Genomic DNA, 17,859 nt, shown 5'->3' with positions numbered 1-17,859 from the left:
ACATCACAAACGCCTCCAGGATGCGCAGGTAGATAGATATGTATGCGATGCAGCGCACTACACCGGATAAGATTCACGCGATCGGTCGGATCAACGTCCTTTTCACGGAAAAAAATGACACCGTCGCGACAACGTAAGACGCATTGCGAACCGCAGAGAATTGCGCAGTTTATTTTCTTTGCTTCTTTTCTTTACAGTTTCTTTGCTTCGGCTTGAAGAGTTTGATGCGTGCGCCGCGATGTCCATGAAATTTACATTCTTTGCGCGTTTCCCGAGCCAGTTCTCGGCATGTATAGCATAGATAAGTATTTCATTTCTGCAGCGTTTGAGCCGATTTGAAGGGTGAAAATTCGACCGATCACACTGGCAGGCTTCTCTCTCACTTGTGACTAAGTTAACTCAGCACAACGCACGATCACCTGCTCAACGACTTTGATATTTTGATGAATCAATGAAACTAAGCTATAGTGTCCATCCCACCCAGAAATTCTGGAAATTGCATTTTTTTAAACGAAAAGTTGTTTATGAACGCAATTCTTTTTTCGCATATGTTTAAATCTCATCATGCCAATCAATATGTTCGGAGGTCGCTCCTCAGGACGCTTGTAGTTTTCTCCTATTTATTGTCAAAAAGCTACGTAACCCACTGGTCTTATAAGTACTAACTTAACTAATGTTTAACTACTTATACTAGTAGTCTTAACTACCAGGCACAAGCGTAGAACGAACTTTAAAAGCCATGTTCTGCTGCGAATCGGATGGTTAGACCATTTTCCTCAATATGCTCATAACAGCATCTTGCAATATTCTAGTCGCCACGCAATTAAAAGTGATTTCTAAAAAAGCTGGACTTGTGACAAACGCTGTACATAAAAAGTCCGAAGTATTACAATTACCTGGAATAAATACCAGGAAAGAAATTCACTCGTAACAGTTTTTTAACGAGAACAGGTCACCAGCGCGATATATCCTCGCCGCGGCGTCTGCGTGGAGCCAGAGCCGTATATTCCCTCCGAAGGGAATATACGGCTCTGCGTGGAGCTTGTTTTCATCTCTAATCTTTCATTTGGTTTACCTTCTCGGATTGAGCCTTCATTCGTGCAGTTTACTGGTGTTTTGCTCACCTTTCTGCCTTATCTGGCGCGCAGTCTGCCATCAATGCCCCAAGAAGAGAGAGAGAGATATCTATTATCTGATAAACCACTCCAGCTACCACCACTGAAGTGTCTGCTATCGAACACCTCTCTCATTCGCTCCTCCTCAGTGAGAAAAGTGAGAAACAGCAGGATGAATGGGCTGTTATTTCAAATTAACAATACAGTATTAATCGTTTTTGGTTTACGGCGCTAGCTGAATATAATGAAAAGTGGGCCGATTCCACGAGGACCGGCGTCCTATTTACTCCGACGTCGTGCGACCTATCAACCTTCCGGCCGTGGCAATGGCTGGACCAGTGGAGCCACCTATCGTTGCCATGGTGCAACTTTTTCCCACTTCGCTGCGGCTCTGCACTGCTGTGAAGTGGGGAGCTTCTGTGCGGTTGATAGGAAGCGCAGAAATTAAGCAGATAACATCTTCAACCGAATTTCAGTGCTTGCTGCAGTAGTGAGTTTCTAATGTTGAATGCGTCGAAAAACGAATTGCGTTAGCGATAATTTCGCAGGCACCGTGACAGTCCAATGATGGCTCCGCACAAGTTTAGAACAAATGCCTCTCTGTGTTTGGACCCCCCATGTAACACCGAGGGAAATTTCGAAAATAACCCACGATTTGCAACGATTTTTGAGTGCTTTGAACGACGTACGTGAAACAAGGCAGAAGGCGGGAAGCACGTTTTACAGACGTTCTGAACTCACGATCCCATTTCCAACCCCTCCCTCCTCCCATCCCCTTCCTCCCCTCACCATATCCATCCGGTGTTCTATACATTTCACGAATTAACGGTTTTATCCGAATTCATAGCAGTCCCGTATGCCGCCCCGTAATTATGATGACTTCAGTGCACAAAGTATGCTATACAATACGATACGTTGTATCATGGTTTTGTATTTCCTTTTTTTTTCCTGAGACCTCGCTGACCGCCAGTATATAACATACGCAGTGTTTCTAAACTGTAGTGTCCCTGTTCCCTACGCAGGAAATCCTGCCGCTACCCTTAGTGCTGGTCGTGTATCGACTCAGACGTAAAATCTGCACATAGGTCACATTCCCTAAAAGGGTTACTGAGGAAACCGGGAGAAAAGGGAACACAGCACACGCCTGTTCCGTGAAATACCATGTAATATACCACTGCTTGTTATAGGCTCCCTGAAACACTTTTCTTTGTATATGTGTGTGTAAGGAGCGCTGTTGTGAGACAGATAAAAATCACCTTATACGCAAATCCACAAGTACACACATGTAGACACACGCACGCACACAGAAAATGACACATGCCGACAACAAGCACCACTATATATGTACAGGAGTAGCCACAGAAAGCCGCACACTATAGCCGTTTGTTTCTATCGGCTCAACGCTATGAGTTGGCCGCACGTCGCCACCTCCGAGAGACTTCGGGAGAGCGGCGACGCGCACCTCTTTGGATATGGCAGATTCCTGAGAATTCACGCTTCGTACCGAACGGCACGTATGTGGGAGACACCGCCCTGCGCTGGCGACAGACAACAGGTCAAAAGTGCTCGCAGAACAGGTGCGCCTTTGAAAAGACGCTATACATAGCGCGCTGTGCAGGCCATTTGAAAACAATGGCGTGCCGCAGTTGAGGCTGGCGAAATGCCTAGTGAGTGGGGCACGTACTGCATAAAATAGACACATTTAGCATACCGTGTACTTGGTTACCGTTACCGTTCCTGGAGTACCAGGAGACCGCGCGCCGCCAGCGCGCATGCGCAGTTCTCCTTGAGGGCACTAGATGGCGCTAGGTACCCGAAGTTACATGCTCGCCTGCCGTGTCGGGACCAATCAGAGCGCGCGGACTGGCGGTGGGTGGGCTCTCGATATTCCGTTAGCGGTAACACGGTACACGATGTGCTAAATGTGTCTAATGACTCGGGGCTCATCGTGGATGTGAGTGAGCTGTATCAGAGGGATACAGGAAGAGAGATTTGATAAGAAAAACTGCAGCGAAATAAGGGCAGGGGTCAAAGAAGCCTTTGTTCAGCAGTTCATTTAACGGACACTGAGGAAGGCAACTCCATGCAATTATTGTTCTAAAAAAGATGATTATCTGTCTCTTTCTGGCTACATACGGCAGCAAAAGACATTTATCGCCGAGAAATTTCCGCCAGTCGATTCAAACTCGTGGCGACATTTCTGAAAAGGATGGGTTGCCACAGTTATCACTAGTGAAGTCCGCGACCCAAAATCTGTGTCGACACCCACATTGTACTTGCGAGATCGGCCGGTTGAGGGCGACACCTGTAATTTTGAGTTTTGGTTTTTTTTTGTACCTTATAACAGATCCGTTCCCGGAGGGAGAGGACTCCGCGATTAGAACGCGGTACCGTATCGATGCAGGTCAGCTTTAATTCGGTTCGTGCTACTGCTGCTGTGTCCCGCGTTTTGCGCCGAGTCGTGCAGCCATTGAAGCTATCTAACTTGATTCGTTCTTGTAATGCCCAGCGTCAGCTGGTTAGTGAAAGTCCATTGTCACTGAGTGTGGCATCTGTGCTGAATTACTGGTGTCATGAAGTGCCGAGAGCTTCATATCGGCTAGAGCAGATATCCATGAATTTGACGGAGGGTGCTTTCAACGAGCATTGGGCGTGTTCGCACGGCACGTTCATGTACTTCACCTTGTTGCAGTAGTTTGCTAGACTGATACAGGGTGAGGTAGGCTTTTAACGAAGCTGTGTTTCTAATTAAAATCCACGTACGAGGATGGACTGCTGCTACGAAATGTTTGTGTTAAATAGAACGCCGTGCAGGTCCGAAAAACACTCGCTCTATCAAATCAGCTAAGCGAGATGGTAGGCGTACTAGAGACCAGGGTCCTGAAGTAACAGAGATGGGAGACCATTATTTTTACGATCTCTTTGCCTAATACGGATCAGGATTTTTACGCGGCAAGAATATGTAGTTACCTCGTCCTTACACGTGCGTTATCGAGCAAAGAGAACAAAGTAACCTAACCACTTACTGAAGATTTCTTTCATAACTACATTTATGAAGCGATGCAGCTGTACTTAATGTTTTGATAGCCGGAAGAAACGCAGTCACGTGCGACATGTTCCTAATCGCCTTTTGGTGTCGGTTTTGTTCGTTTAACTTGCTTCTTTTTCGCAGAACAAAACACACCCTGTTTTGATTTCTAGGCTCAGGGATCTATATTAGTGTAGGCGATCGTCCAGAGTAACCTTGAATTCTGCAAGCAGCTATGGGTAAGGTATATGTACCATTCTTTACTTCCTATCACATGAATGGCACCTAATATACTGCTCATTTTGCAAGTGCCTTTTACCGAATAAAATAATGTCACTGAATGTTCAATTTTCAAGTATGTATTTGCGCTGTTGGCATTGTGAATGTATACTTAGCATGGAGCCAGCCTCCGCTGCTGTGAAGGCCTTTGGTGTCGCGCCTTTTGCCTCCTTACGTCAGACACGATATACCTTGTTCATTGCTGCTGTCTTCAACGGGCATTTTTTTGTCTTGTTGTTTAAATGCGCCAAACTTAAGTATTTCGTTCGGTAAAAACTACCAACACCAAATACTAAATGTCTCCTAGTGGCTTAAGGGTTCACTCCAACCAAAGCAAAAAAAAAAGCTAGTGTCTACGAAAGTCTACGTTTCTGGCGGCCTCATGGAAGATGTATATGCTTAAAGAAAAGAAGAAACGGTGGCTTCGTGATGAAAACGAAGCTAGCTATATTGTGTACATTACTCTTTTGCTGTAAAACCCATACTGCGCCGAAAGCGGAAAATCGCGCCCACTTAAACTGTGTGAAAGACTATGCGAACATATACACATATATATGTCTGTTATGTCCGTATTTATCCTATAATTATAGTGCCTAGAACACTATAATTAAGCGTGCTCATTTAGATGCCAAGAGCGCCGTACGGCTTTGTGAGATGAAGACCTGATACAGCAGCCTTCTGGGCTGGTATGAAGCCTTTCCCGGCGTAAGAAGGCAAAATGATGAAAATTCATCTGAATCCAGATAAAATAGGAGTAACTAGCACAAGAGATCGCCTTCCTTATGCAATGTGGGGCACTTAATCGTCAGAGTGCAAGGGTGTGGGGGCGGACACCTTGCTATGGTCTTGCCGTCACTGCGCACACGGGCTTTTCCTCCGACAGCAAGAAATACACCGGAACCGGCAACCGGTCTGCGTATATACCGGTTTCTTGACGGCTCTTGGGCTGCGAAGGACCTTGGGCCGACGTTTATATCCTACTGGTGTTTCTATGTGAAGCGTCGTTTGGGTCCGCGCCAGCCGTGCGGTGTCCGGGAGCTTGAGTGAGGTGATCTATAGTGGCCGAAGCGGGAGCTGGGCAGGAGTCGTTATCCGTGAACACCCATGGGAACTGTGCGTCCTGTTAAAGAAAAGAAAAAGAGAAAAAGACGCAAGGATTGAAGTTCGAGAGGGAAAGGGATACAAAGATTAATAGCGGAAAAGGTAAGGGATTGAGGCTTACATGCCCGCCAATGCCGAATCAGCTTTCGTTGAAGCAAAAGCGCGAAATAACGTAATTCCAGGATCCCAAGGGAGACTTTGAACATTGATCTGAAATGAGAGAGAGTGTGCGGTTAGGGTGACATCGCGTGCGAAAAGTGGTAGTAGTGGCTTTTATTTGCATTTAATATGGAATGTAAAAGAATTTTTGCTATCCCTGCATCTGCTATCGCGGCTGGAAGCACCTGAGCTGGGGCAGCGGAAATAAAGGATAGCAGGCAGTGTGTAGAAGTGAAAAGAAATAGTTGAGGGGATAGTAGAAAGGACAGGGGGAGAGGTACACTGGCAATAAATCTATTTACATATATAAAGAGAAATTTGACATCACTGTCATTTTGATGATTGTTCACCGATTGTCACTTATACATCCGTTATTAATACATGAGCAGACGTTCACAAGTCCTTTCATTTACAGAACACCATGCAGCATTGGAGTATTGCAGCAGTAGAGTTGGTATAGCATAGCAAGCAGTGAAGGGTGGGTACACCGCTATAAGCAATAAAATAAAAATAAAATGAAAGGGGGGGGGGGGGGGTACAGAGGCATTACCACAAGACCGATGAAACAATTGAACAAGTAACACAGGAAGTAGAAACAATGTTTTCAAGCTGCAGTAGTTTGAAATAACAGTACAGTCACATTGCATTTATTATCCTAATAAAGCAGTCTCGATCAACAGGGGCCACATAACCCGGAAACTGCGTGGAAAAAAAAGGCAAGTATTTCATGCGGCTTTATATCACTACTTTGGTTAGCCGGATGCTCCTCATCCTGCCGATGCATGAGACAGCGTGATAAGGGAAGTCAAAGCTGGCGCTCGAACACGTATGCCTCGACGCCGTCGCATGCATGCAGAGAACTGTTACTTTTTGATTTCTGTTTTCACCCGCCCATAATCTATTTGCCCGTTTCCGAACAGCGCTTGAACACCGAGAACAGCGCGGAGTGACGTCATTCAGTGTAGAGGCGCCGCTGCAGACGCTTTATGAGGAACTGACGCATATTCGCCGCAAAAACAAGACTCGTTGTATCGAAGATAAACAAGGAAGTATGTGGGCAAAAGCGGGACGATTCTGGCGCGCTCACGGCATTGTTGTGTTCGTCGACATCTTCGAGCGAACACTACGAACAGGAATCGGGTGCTTCCCAGGCCATATTGCCTGCTGAAATCATTTCTAGGTTACGGCAAGCAAAGCAATAATGCTCATTTTTAGGCCTCTAAACGTCCCTTGAGTGCCTCTCGTGAAGTTGACCATTGCTGACGTAATGAAACTGCAGACGTAGTATACTGAAGGTTTCGCGAAATACTTCGACACCTTGAAATGAATTTTGTGGCCTTATTCCAAAGCAACATATCAGCATAAGCAGTCTTTGTGAGTATTCGAGTCAAATTTAAAAGCTCTGCGTCGATCGTATAATATGGAAACAATTTTTAAAAACTGACGTTCACAGTAATTAGGGCGACACCTCACCGTGAGTACTTAGCCGCCCCTACCCCGCTGACGTAGAGTGGGCAATCTTGGCAAGCCTTCTCAATGGGCGTGCTCAAGTGACGCGGACGGTATGCACTCTAAGTACGAATAAGCCGATATGGGGATAAAAAGGAAGAAAGCTGTGTTCTAGTACACTCCCTTTAAGGGGCATGATATCCCCCCCCCCCCCCCCATGTCCTGGAGTAGATTTCGGACACCAAATACACGGAATGTTTACTCTTAGCAATGGAGGCATAGTCGGTCTATACAGTTAGCAGTGGGAGGAGGCTATTAAGGCGAAAGCCTTTAATGCCTCATCGTTGTCGACAGCAGGTTGTCAGCAGTGGTGTCACGCTTTTCGGTTCGTCGAAATGGTTATGACGTCAGAGTGCGCGGATTCGCAGTGATGAGGTCACCCACGGATGCCTGACGCTCCCTTTGGAAGCAGACGACAATTAATAAAAATAGTTGTCGTCCGCTCCGACAGGGGGCGTAAGGCGTCCGTGGGTGACCACATTACATACCTCATTACTGCGAACAGAGCCATGGGTACAACCGAACTCATCGAAGCAGAGGGAGAGTCGTGCTCAAGAAGCAGTCACAGTCGGCAGTCAAAGTGTGTAGTTCTAATGTGTAGTCAGTGTGTAGTCAAATAAAGCACTAGTATAGCACAGTGTTGCAGTCAAAGCCAAACAGTGCGCCAGGAAAGGCTTTGGCCTTGCAGCACTTTAGAGAGCCAGAGTGCCCCCTCAATTTTTTTAACGTGGCGCTAGGGGTATTGAAGTTATCAAACAGAGGAAGGTTAAAACCTTGGTTGGAATCTTTGTAACTGCTAAAAACTTCGCACGTCTCGAAGAGGGAATTCTTTTTTCGCGTTGCAAGTGTGCTCTAGAACGGATTACTCCCGTTTTACTCCTAGAATGCAGGCGCGTGGCGGGGTGCAGCCTCGGCCTGTTTTTTTTATTTTTCTTCTGACAAGTCGGTGTGTATGAGTTGAAGGGGGAGAAGATGAGCATAGATTTTAATCATCGAAATCTTTGTTGCTAACGAAGCTAGCTTAGGAACGTTCTCGCTGCGATGACGAGTGATAGCATACTGATCACTCGTGCGCTTTTCCTAAACTCAGTAAATATCATTTCATGGTCCCTTTAAGCGATGCTGCGATGGAAAATATACTAGCGTTCAGAAATATCCGTCTGCTCTGGGCGTCCGTTTCCTGCCGCAATTTGTCGTTCACACTTCACAAAATCTAGCAGACAGACTAAAAAAAGTGCAACAAAAATAAAAACGAGACAAGTTTTTTTTTTTTTTCAACTCGTCGGCGCTTTTTACGCGTCTCCTAGACGGAGACCAAGACTGCGTGTAACTGAAAAAGTTAAGCACAGCTTATATAGAATATACTTTAACACAAAAGTATATTCCGTAGTTGTTGCGCAGATATCCGCTTTTGCTACTTTTCTATCGAATGGTTCATTCGGCTTTTGAAGTGAATAGAATATAATTTGATTGGATGTATAAAATTCTTGTACTCTTCCATATGATAACTCCTTCTATATGCTCTTAAAAGCTGAGCAAAATTTCCTCTAAGACAAAATGAAAAACGAAAAAATGAGACTGCTGATGGCAGGCATAGCCTGAGCCTGTACGTGCCGAGTAATTTGAAGCGGTCTGTACGCCTACGCATTCTTCTGTACAGCCCTGCCGTCTCGCGTTCCGGCCGCATTCAGTCTTCCTCGTTTCACGTCCAGCCGACTTCGATCTACCTGCTCTGTACAGAGTCACCCTATACTCTCTGCAGCCATAGAACAAGACCGCACGCGCACACAAAGACAGTTTTTTTCCCGTTACTGTTCTATGTAGTTGAGTGGTGGCGTGAGGAATGCAGGAGAACGCCTACGGCATCCTGCGCGAGTTGGAACAGAACATGATTTAAACGCAAACGTCATTTCACTCTTCACGTCTCAAATTCTACTATCCTTGCGGGTAGCAGGCACGTAGCCAGGATTTTTTTTTCGATGGGGGGGGGGGGGGGGGGGGGGGGGAGCGGGGGGGGGGGGGAGCTTGTGTACGTGCCTGGCGTGTAGAATGTACTGTCAGTCTCAAATGGATTGTGAACGAGATCATGCAAACAAGAACGCCAAAATCAGGGCATTTTAGTTAAGCGAAATTATATACTGTAGCGCAGTTAATTCTCACTTCGGTGTCGCGAAGAACACTGTTTGGAAGTTAGTTCAGTTAATGGGGATTTAACATCCCAAAGCAACTCGGGCTATGAGAGACGCCGTAGTGAAGGGCTGCGGAAATTTCGTCCACCTTGGGTTCTTTAACGTGCACTGACAACGCACAGTACACGGGCCTCTATAATTTCACCTTCATCGAAATTCGACCGCCGCGGCCGGAATCGAACCCGCGTCTTTCGGGTCAGCAGCCGAGCGCCATAACCACTGAGCCACCGCGGCGGCTACTGCTTGGAAGAGTTAGTCGACATCGCCAAGGATTCTTCGTCTACAGCTACTGTTTTTGCTTTCGCGTTTCATTTGCCGCGGGTGGCACACAGATTAACTTTTCGCTAATCTGGTATTCCCGGTTCGATTCAGTGGTAAACGCCGGAGAGGAGCCCTAGTGTTTGTGCGTCTACATGAACGGCCGCGCCTTGAAGGATCATATGACTGCACAAGGATTCAAGAAAAAGTTTATTATCTGATGTAGTAAACTGAACGTGACCCAAAGCAAGCGTGTAGCCATTATACGAGCACCCGGGGTTTGAAAAGCCCAACCCTTTTGCCATCTCATGGAGTGATGAAGTTCCCGACCAACAAGCCAGCGCTGTGCTGGGTCAAGTCACCCATATATGCCCCCATTCATTGGTCGGCGGTGAGCATGACAGCACTGCATTCTTATTGGCCAGAAAGTAATCACGTGATTCGTTGCGTGGGAACAATCACGGACCAATCATCGGCAGCCAGTTCTTGTTTTTTTTTTGTTCGAGATGTTTCCCATTAGGCATAATGTAGAAGTTAAAGAAAGTTATAAGAAGGAGTGTAAACAACCCTCGCCAGTTCTTGTTCCCGTGCTGTTATCTCTGTTGAGCTTGGTGACTATACATTACTCACTAAAAAAATTCGCACTCTAAGGGTGCGTTTCCATGTCTATAACTCGCGCTCTTACAACTCCGAAACAGGATGCAAAGTATGGCCATCACAATCACACACTGGGGTGTGATAGTTACAGGCACGCAATTTTCCTCACTGCTTTGCAGTTTAGTTTCAGAGGTCTTGACTGTTTTACAATTTCACAAGTACCAGCCGCTTTAATAGACGCTGGTCGTTTTATTAGTGCGTAAGCTGTTAGAGGAAAATTGCACAGTCCCTACGAAAAGCTGCCGATCACCTCTCTCAATATACTACGAATTATTACACACCTTCGCAGACCCTTTCACCCCATGAAGCCGCTCCACCCTTGCACTCGTGCACCTTCAAAGAATGCATGGGTGCATTAATGATGCAGGCTTGCTTAGCGCACCCTTAAAAAAAAAGAAAAATAAGTGTCGAAAGGGTGCGCTCAGTAGTGTTAGAGTGTACTAGAAAATTCTAGTACACTCTAGTAGTGTTGTGCCCTACAAGTGCGATCTTTTTTACTGTGAACGGAGCCTGTCCATGAAGGCGGGAAGGGCTGTAGGAACAGCCACTTCAGCTGAACGCGAAATGCGCTGAAGCTGTCGAAGTCTCCGCAGAGGAGGTGCCTATCGAGAGAGTGGTGACCGCTTCACCTCTGGGGAGATACAAACCGAGGAACTGCCATGAGATGTGCTATTGATCCGAAATGGTGTTGATCCCAGAGAATATGCGATCCGGGACAGAAGCTGCACACAGCTCTTGCCCATGGCTGGACGTGCATCATGGCAGGGTGTAAGGGATCACGTGATCTTAGCGTTGGTGAGCATTCGCCGTGAGGTGCGTGTGAATTCAGCGACGTCATAGTAACCGCCACTTGTTATAAGGCCTCGGTGAAAGGCTGCGCGCTTATCTAATAAGCTTATCTCTACCTGCTAACATGTGCGCTGTTTGAGCTGTTAGTGCTCCACCATCATGGCGCCAATGCCGTCGCGTGCGAGACCACTGAAGCAAACGCTCGCAGGCCGACCGCCAAATGTGTCGGATGTGTTCTATGCTCTCTCTGGCTGTAAACTGGAAATCGGACCTTAGATTACCTGACACCGTGTTCCTCTGTCTACGGATCCAGCAAACGGTAGTAGTGATAATAAACTTTATTTGGCTGCAAAACAGTAAGTGCCAAGGAGGTTGGCGGCTTGTCGGCACAGGGCCAATTGATCCTTCGGTGCGGAGGACTCCATCCAGGCACGCCAGGAGACAAGGGGAGGGTCAGGATAATGGGGGGACTGAATGGATGTAGGAATGGACTGGCGGATGTGGAACAGGGGGATATCTTTGTTGGGGTCGCGAATTGTGCGCTAGTGTGCCCGTCTGGAAGCGCACTATATATAAAACGCGGCTTGACCTCTTTTTTAGAGCGCAGCTCTTTGGCGTCCGTTCCTGGGTTTCGCGTCGGCGTCGGCGTCGGCCTCGTAACCAGCTCCGCCCCCAATATCACGCTTTTCAATTGGTCGAAATGCTCGTGACGTCACAGTGCGCGAATTTCAAATGGGGCCAATTGTACTTTGGCTAGTAACCATGCAACCAATCAAAGGGATCGTATAGTGATGCTGCAACTAAGTTGGACTGAGTTTAGTTAACTGCTTAATTAATCAATTAGCCTAATTAATATAGAGGAGAATGAAGAGGTCAGAAGAAAAGAAAAGAAAGACGCGCGCCGCAGCGACAACAGCGTCCGCGGAAGAAAACGCTGCTGAAAAAAACAGATAAGTACGAAGCCGCGTTCCCTCCACCACCACGCACTTCCCCACTCAGTAAGACGTTGCTCGTTTCATATACGTTGTGTCGAACATCCTAGACAGTTCCAACAATTGACAGGTTAATGACAGAACACGATGGATAGAAATACAATAATATAAATATGAAATAGCCTAATTAACCTTTCTAGTTAGACCGCATAAATCAATAAAACCAAGAACGAAATTGGTCGAGTTGGGGAATCGAACCAGGGTCTCCGGAGTGCGATACGAGCACGCTAGCCACTCCGTAATGCCAGCTGAATGGTTTGGAATGAACAAAGGCGCGTCTAGCTAATACGGCGTCTTCGTTCACTCCCATCTTCCCCCTTTCCCTTACGGCGAGGTGCAGGTGTCCACCCAGATATGCGAGAGAGATACATTTCCTTTCCTCAAAAAAATAAATTTACCGTCCAGCAAGGCGTACAGCCGAATTGGCGATGGCGTTCTGTGGACTCCCTGGCAGCGTTGCAAGACGCTGTCGCGTTCCACTCTTACAGGCGAAGCTTAACATGTTAACCACACATCAGTAACACACGCAGACAGCCAATGGACGCGTCATTCGCTGGCAGCACTTGATTCATCATTCACAACCACATTCTTAACGTACGCTTCCTTGCCGCACATGCCAAGGACGTACACCGCGATCACATTCTGCGCCATTCCTCTGTACTTTGCTTTGCTGAAACCTGGATGGATCCCGAAGAGCCTCTCGAAATCATAGATTTCCTATACTGCTGTGGTGCTCGCAGAGACCACAACAGAGCGGCGGGAGTCGCTATCTACTTGCGCACAGGTCTCTCTGCAATACCAGTCGAAATGTTTGGCACGTCACATGAAGTTGGCGAACTGTGCGCCGCAAAGTTGCCCAACGGCTTGCTGGTAGTAGCTGCCTACTTCGCCCCTACCGCACTCACGAAAGACGTCGTGCACTTCCTGCAACTCGCATTAACCGTCCATCGATCCACACCGATGTTAGTAGTGGGGGACTTTAATGTTGACATAAAGACAAACAGCAATTTCCTAACACTTATGCGGGAGAACATCCCGTTCCTCTCGCTCGTAACGCGTCCCACGGCTGTGACAACCTCGCGAGGCACTTGTATACATCTCGTCTTTGAGAATCAAGCATTGGTGTACCAATTCGAACATATATCACTCTATTTCTCCGACCACAAAGCTTCCTTCATGACTGTCAAGAACTGTTAGTGGAGTCTTTGTTAAAGGAATACGTGTGAAAAATAAAAAAAAAAATTCTGTGATAGCGCATACATGTGTTGCTCGATTTCTTTGCCTCAATCTATCGAAAAGGTGAAACAGCTTATTTGCTGCGCTCAAATTTCGCATTAGGAAGTAACGTAATCGTCGGTAATTTTTTTCCGTTATTTAGGTGTAACCTAGTAACCTTTGCTTGGCTACTCGAAGGTGGCAGCTTATGCGGCGCTCTGATTTTCCTGCACTCGCCGCTCTGATTATCGGAGGCGTTATCGGATGCTCAACTGGAGGTCGCTGGCATAAATTGGTTGGACGTTATGAATGAACAGTTGGAAGTTAGGGCTCTCTTTATGTCGTTTGAGCCCCTCTTTCTCGCCGTCGTCTTCATCTCGCTGAAAATGCTATAATTTGAGCGGCACGCGATAGAGGAAATGCATCTGAAAAACACGGGGCAAATATTGACGCGACCCTGCGGCACGTTGCTTGTTTGTTCCTGTAGTAAAAATGCCGTAAATATAAAGAGTGGCTTATACCTTAGCGCCGTACGTGCGAGACTCAGATAAGATATACTCCTGATAACGGAGATGGTTGCCGGCTTCAGCCGGCAGCCACAAACAAGCTGCGCCATATCTTGCAAGTGGAGTGGTCGGAGCGTCTTCCGCGTGCACTGTGATAAGCGCAGCTTGCGGCTTATCTGGAACTTTATTTGGAAGCAGGTCAGACCGAACACGAGACGGTGTACTCGTGTGAAGGGGACACGTGCAGTCCCCAGATGGCGTTTCCGGTCCTGCTGTTCGTTTGATTTCCAGTGGTCACTTTTCATTTTCACGTGCTTTTGAGTGAGGTTTGATAAGACATATGAGATTACTGACGCTGGAAGCGCAGAGAGAAGTTAGCGTCTTACATTTATTGTTAACAGTCTTTCTGGAAAGATTAAATTGATCCTTTAAAATCTATTAGCCGCCTTAGAGCAAGGAGAAAGCGGCATTATTATGAACATTCTCTAAAATTTTCACTCGCACCAACACATTTAAATATATATATTTTTTCCCACGCACGGTCCCAGAATAGAATTCTTTGCCCCCTAGCATTTCCAGAACTGAAGATTTTGCCAAAGACTTACATATTTTACATGATTATTTCATCTTGTTGTGTTACAAAAAGAATTATTTTATAATGCAATTCGATTTCTACTATGCGCGAGACGTGTTGTAGTCTTTTAATGCCTCAATGAACTCTATTGTCATAACGTTCCCTCTTCTTTTCTGAACTATGCTACTTCCCATGTGTTCACTTCTCGCGTTGTGTGCTCTTTCTTTTTGTGCGTGCTAACATGAAGTCCCACCTGCTTGAGCCAGAACATTGCCATGGTCAGTCGTATATTAGAAAAATATACCTGTGCCACCTCCCACCGGATCTTCGAATCCCATCTCTGGCCTCTGTAATAGACGTTACAGTTGCCACAGCTCACTCACAGTCTCCTAAGAGGGTCGTCGTGAATAAAATGTTTCGTTTACTCAATCCATGCCGGAGCGGCTAAAGGCCGATTCACACGACGGTCCGTTCGCCCGCGGCCCGCGCACTACGTATTCATGCGTCAGCAAATTGAGAGGCGCGCTGACCAGGCCGCAAGCCGACAGCGCGCCTCTCAATGTGCTGACGCATGATCACGTAATACGCGGGCCGCGGGCGAACGGACCGTCGTGTGAATCGGCCTTAACGGACGACAAGACCGTCAGTCAGCTCTTGTTGATGGCACATGACGAGGCGGGGGTCGCCACCAACCAATCACGCAGTGCAGGCACCATCGAACGAAAAGGCAGCGTGTTGCTGCAGTACCTTTCCCTATAGCCATCCATATATTCACTTTAGTGTTTTTTTTTGTTTGTGTTCTCCGCCGGCATAAATGTAAAGCCAAATAAAACTATATATTAAAATTCGTTTGCATTGAACATGCGGCTATGAAGCTGTTGAGGCTAAGCACTCTCAAACCTGCAGTGAAGAGAATTTCTCCGTGACAAAGAGCCCTCTGTTGTTCAAGCTTTACTCGCTACCTAAACAAGAAGTTAATCATGAGATGAAATTATAAGCTGAGGAAATTTGATGCCACTGGCTTGTTTGATACAGTCAAACATTAAAAGTTGAGTTTGTTCACCGCTATGATTGGCCAGCGGAGTCATACATGACGCCGCGGACCTTGGCCCATTGTTACCAACTGCTTTTTTTTATACAGTTGTATCCTACTTCTGCAACAACAGCGTGCATTTCTTGACAGATCGTGGCTTACGTTTCCTCATCGCTGCCTTACTGATTGCTCAGTTGGTCGTCGCCAGGGACCAAACTCAGTATATAGGAAAAGCAGTGTCTTTCGTCGTGAGCTCGTGTAGCCTTCGCCCATTTTACACGAGTGACCTTGTAGAGAAAGCTTCCCTTGGAACAGAGCGCGCGAGAGAGCCAATAGGCTGGGACGGGAAACGCCAGCAAAATATCAAAGCACCGGATATCCTCCGCTAATGCGAGCTATTTTGCCTACATGGGGCAATGCTCGCGAAGCCTCTTATATATATATATATATATATATATATATATATATACCTACGCGCTTTGAAGAGTGTACGCCCCCGCCCTGCTATGAAGACAACAAACGTCTCCATGACAACGTCGGAAGTTATCGGCCCTCCCGGCCTTTTAATGAGACGTGACCGGCTTTGACGGCGCCAGGGCACCGCTCTTATCTGAGAGGGCGTCTCACGTGTCGAATAAGTTCCTATAAAGTATGCACACAATGAAAAAAGAAAAAGAAAAAGATGAATGTTTTCGTTCGATTTTTAGCCGCCAGAAAAGTGCAGCGTCTGGCCGAATTATATGCGTATAGGAGCCGTTGCAGCATTGCATACAACGTGCGCGAGAGAGAGAACAAAAAAAAAATTTTTGAAAGAAAATAGGCTAAAGATTGAATGCATCGGGAGTACATATATCGATTGTCAACGGACTGTCTCCTTTGTTTTCACGTTTATCTGATGAATGAAAACAAAACTGTTTGAGGATATGTGTGACACCCACCATCCGCCTCCATTTTCCAAAGACCTCTACCCACTAGAAGCCCACGCAGCACAAAGAGCGAAAAAGCAACGTTGAAATCCAATTCAAAGGAATAATGAGATGGCAATCAATGTAAAAGCGAAATATTCAACCAATACTGCTGTCGCAGAGTTGTCTGCGTCATCCATCACATGATCGCCTGCGCATTTTTTTGATTGTTTAAATATTCTTACCTTCATTCGGTTTGGTTTGGTTTATGGGGTTTAACGTCCCAAAGCGACTAAGGCTATGAGAGACGCCGTAATGGAGGGCTCCGGTAATTTCGACCACCTGGGGTTCTTTAACGTGCACTGACATCGCACAGTACACGGGCCTCTAGAATTTCTCCTCCAAAGAAATTCAACCGCCGCGGCCGGGATCGAACCCGCGTCTTTCGGGTCAGCAGCCGAGCACCACAACTACTAAGCCACCGCGGCGGCTCATTCGGATTTCTTGCCCAAAATTTCAGAGAGCAGTCCACAAAATGTTTATGAAGTACTAGAAGCGTTTTCTAAGGGTCATTTCATTTTTCTTTTCTCGTTTTTGATTTTCAAGTTCGTTGTGTGCGACAACGATTTCCTTGTCATGTGGACCACAGCAACAAATACAATGGCAAAATATTTAAGCAAACCCGTAGGTAGAATCTGCATCTTTCGGATTTCTCATGCGTTCAGAGACTTCGATGACGCCTATCAGGATTATTAATTACTAACCTTTATCATCCGGACGGAATTGATTGCAGCGTCACACGTATGCTGCGTACGTGGTATCTGCGACGCTCGAAAAGTAATGCGTTACAAAAGCACCCAGTGCTCAAAAACAGCGCTTCGGATTATGTAAGTGCATTTCGAAGCCGCCGAATGGAATTTATTTCCGGTGATTTGTTTACACAATGGACACAATGAAAAAGGGTGCAGTCCTGGAGCTTACCAATTAAAAGCGAGTATTCACGGACATGTAGACATGTTTGACTATGCTTTGAAATTCATGCTCTGACAAATACAGCACAGTGCAGTTATCTATGAACGCGAACACTCGTCATTTGTATACAACGCTAAACAAAAAGCTCGGCTTATCACGAAGTAAACCATGAGTGACTAATTTTTTAAGCTGCCTATATTCGCATTCCTATACCTTCTAAACGGCGAAAGCCGTGAGAATGTACTCCGTCTTTTTTCTGTCAGTAAAGCGTATAAACTTACCTGATTCATGTCTCTTTCACGTCCGCTGTTTACTCCAACCGCAGTTGCTGGAACTTTGCGGCATCTCTTTCGGAGGAGGTCATGCCGGGTCAGTAGGGGATAGCGACGTCAATGCCTTCAGCGAAGAGAAAAAAAAAATAGACGGGCCGTCCTTGATTCTTCCTTCCTAGATATCAGCACCTAATCAATGATTCCGTTCAGGCTCATCAAACAGTATGCAGTTGCTTAACTGCTCTCCGCATTTGGCAACGGCACAACAAATTTTGCTTGGCGGCGGCCGCGCGCGTAGCCGAAACA

At 46.5% G+C, this 17,859-nt stretch overlaps 1 long non-coding RNA gene across 1 annotated transcript; it reads right to left on the bottom strand.

Annotated features, from left to right (window-relative positions):
• Positions 1-4,898: 4,898 nt before the first annotated feature.
• On the bottom strand, positions 4,899-17,846 carry LOC149335582 (uncharacterized). The gene is made up of 3 exons (XR_016284493.1): positions 17,563-17,846; positions 5,645-5,733; positions 4,899-5,542 (listed from the first exon to the last, which is right to left on the bottom strand). It is a non-coding gene; the product is annotated as an uncharacterized LOC149335582 (long non-coding RNA).
• Between the last annotated feature and the right edge of the window lie 13 nt (positions 17,847-17,859).

Source organism: Amblyomma mixtum, chromosome 7 (assembly GCF_055824585.1).
Source record: "Amblyomma mixtum isolate Tamu chromosome 7, ASM5582458v1, whole genome shotgun sequence".
NCBI lineage: Eukaryota > Metazoa > Arthropoda > Arachnida > Ixodida > Ixodidae > Amblyomma > Amblyomma mixtum.
The sequence above is the reverse complement of the archived record's forward strand: the minus strand, read 5'-3'. Positions and strand labels throughout refer to the sequence as shown.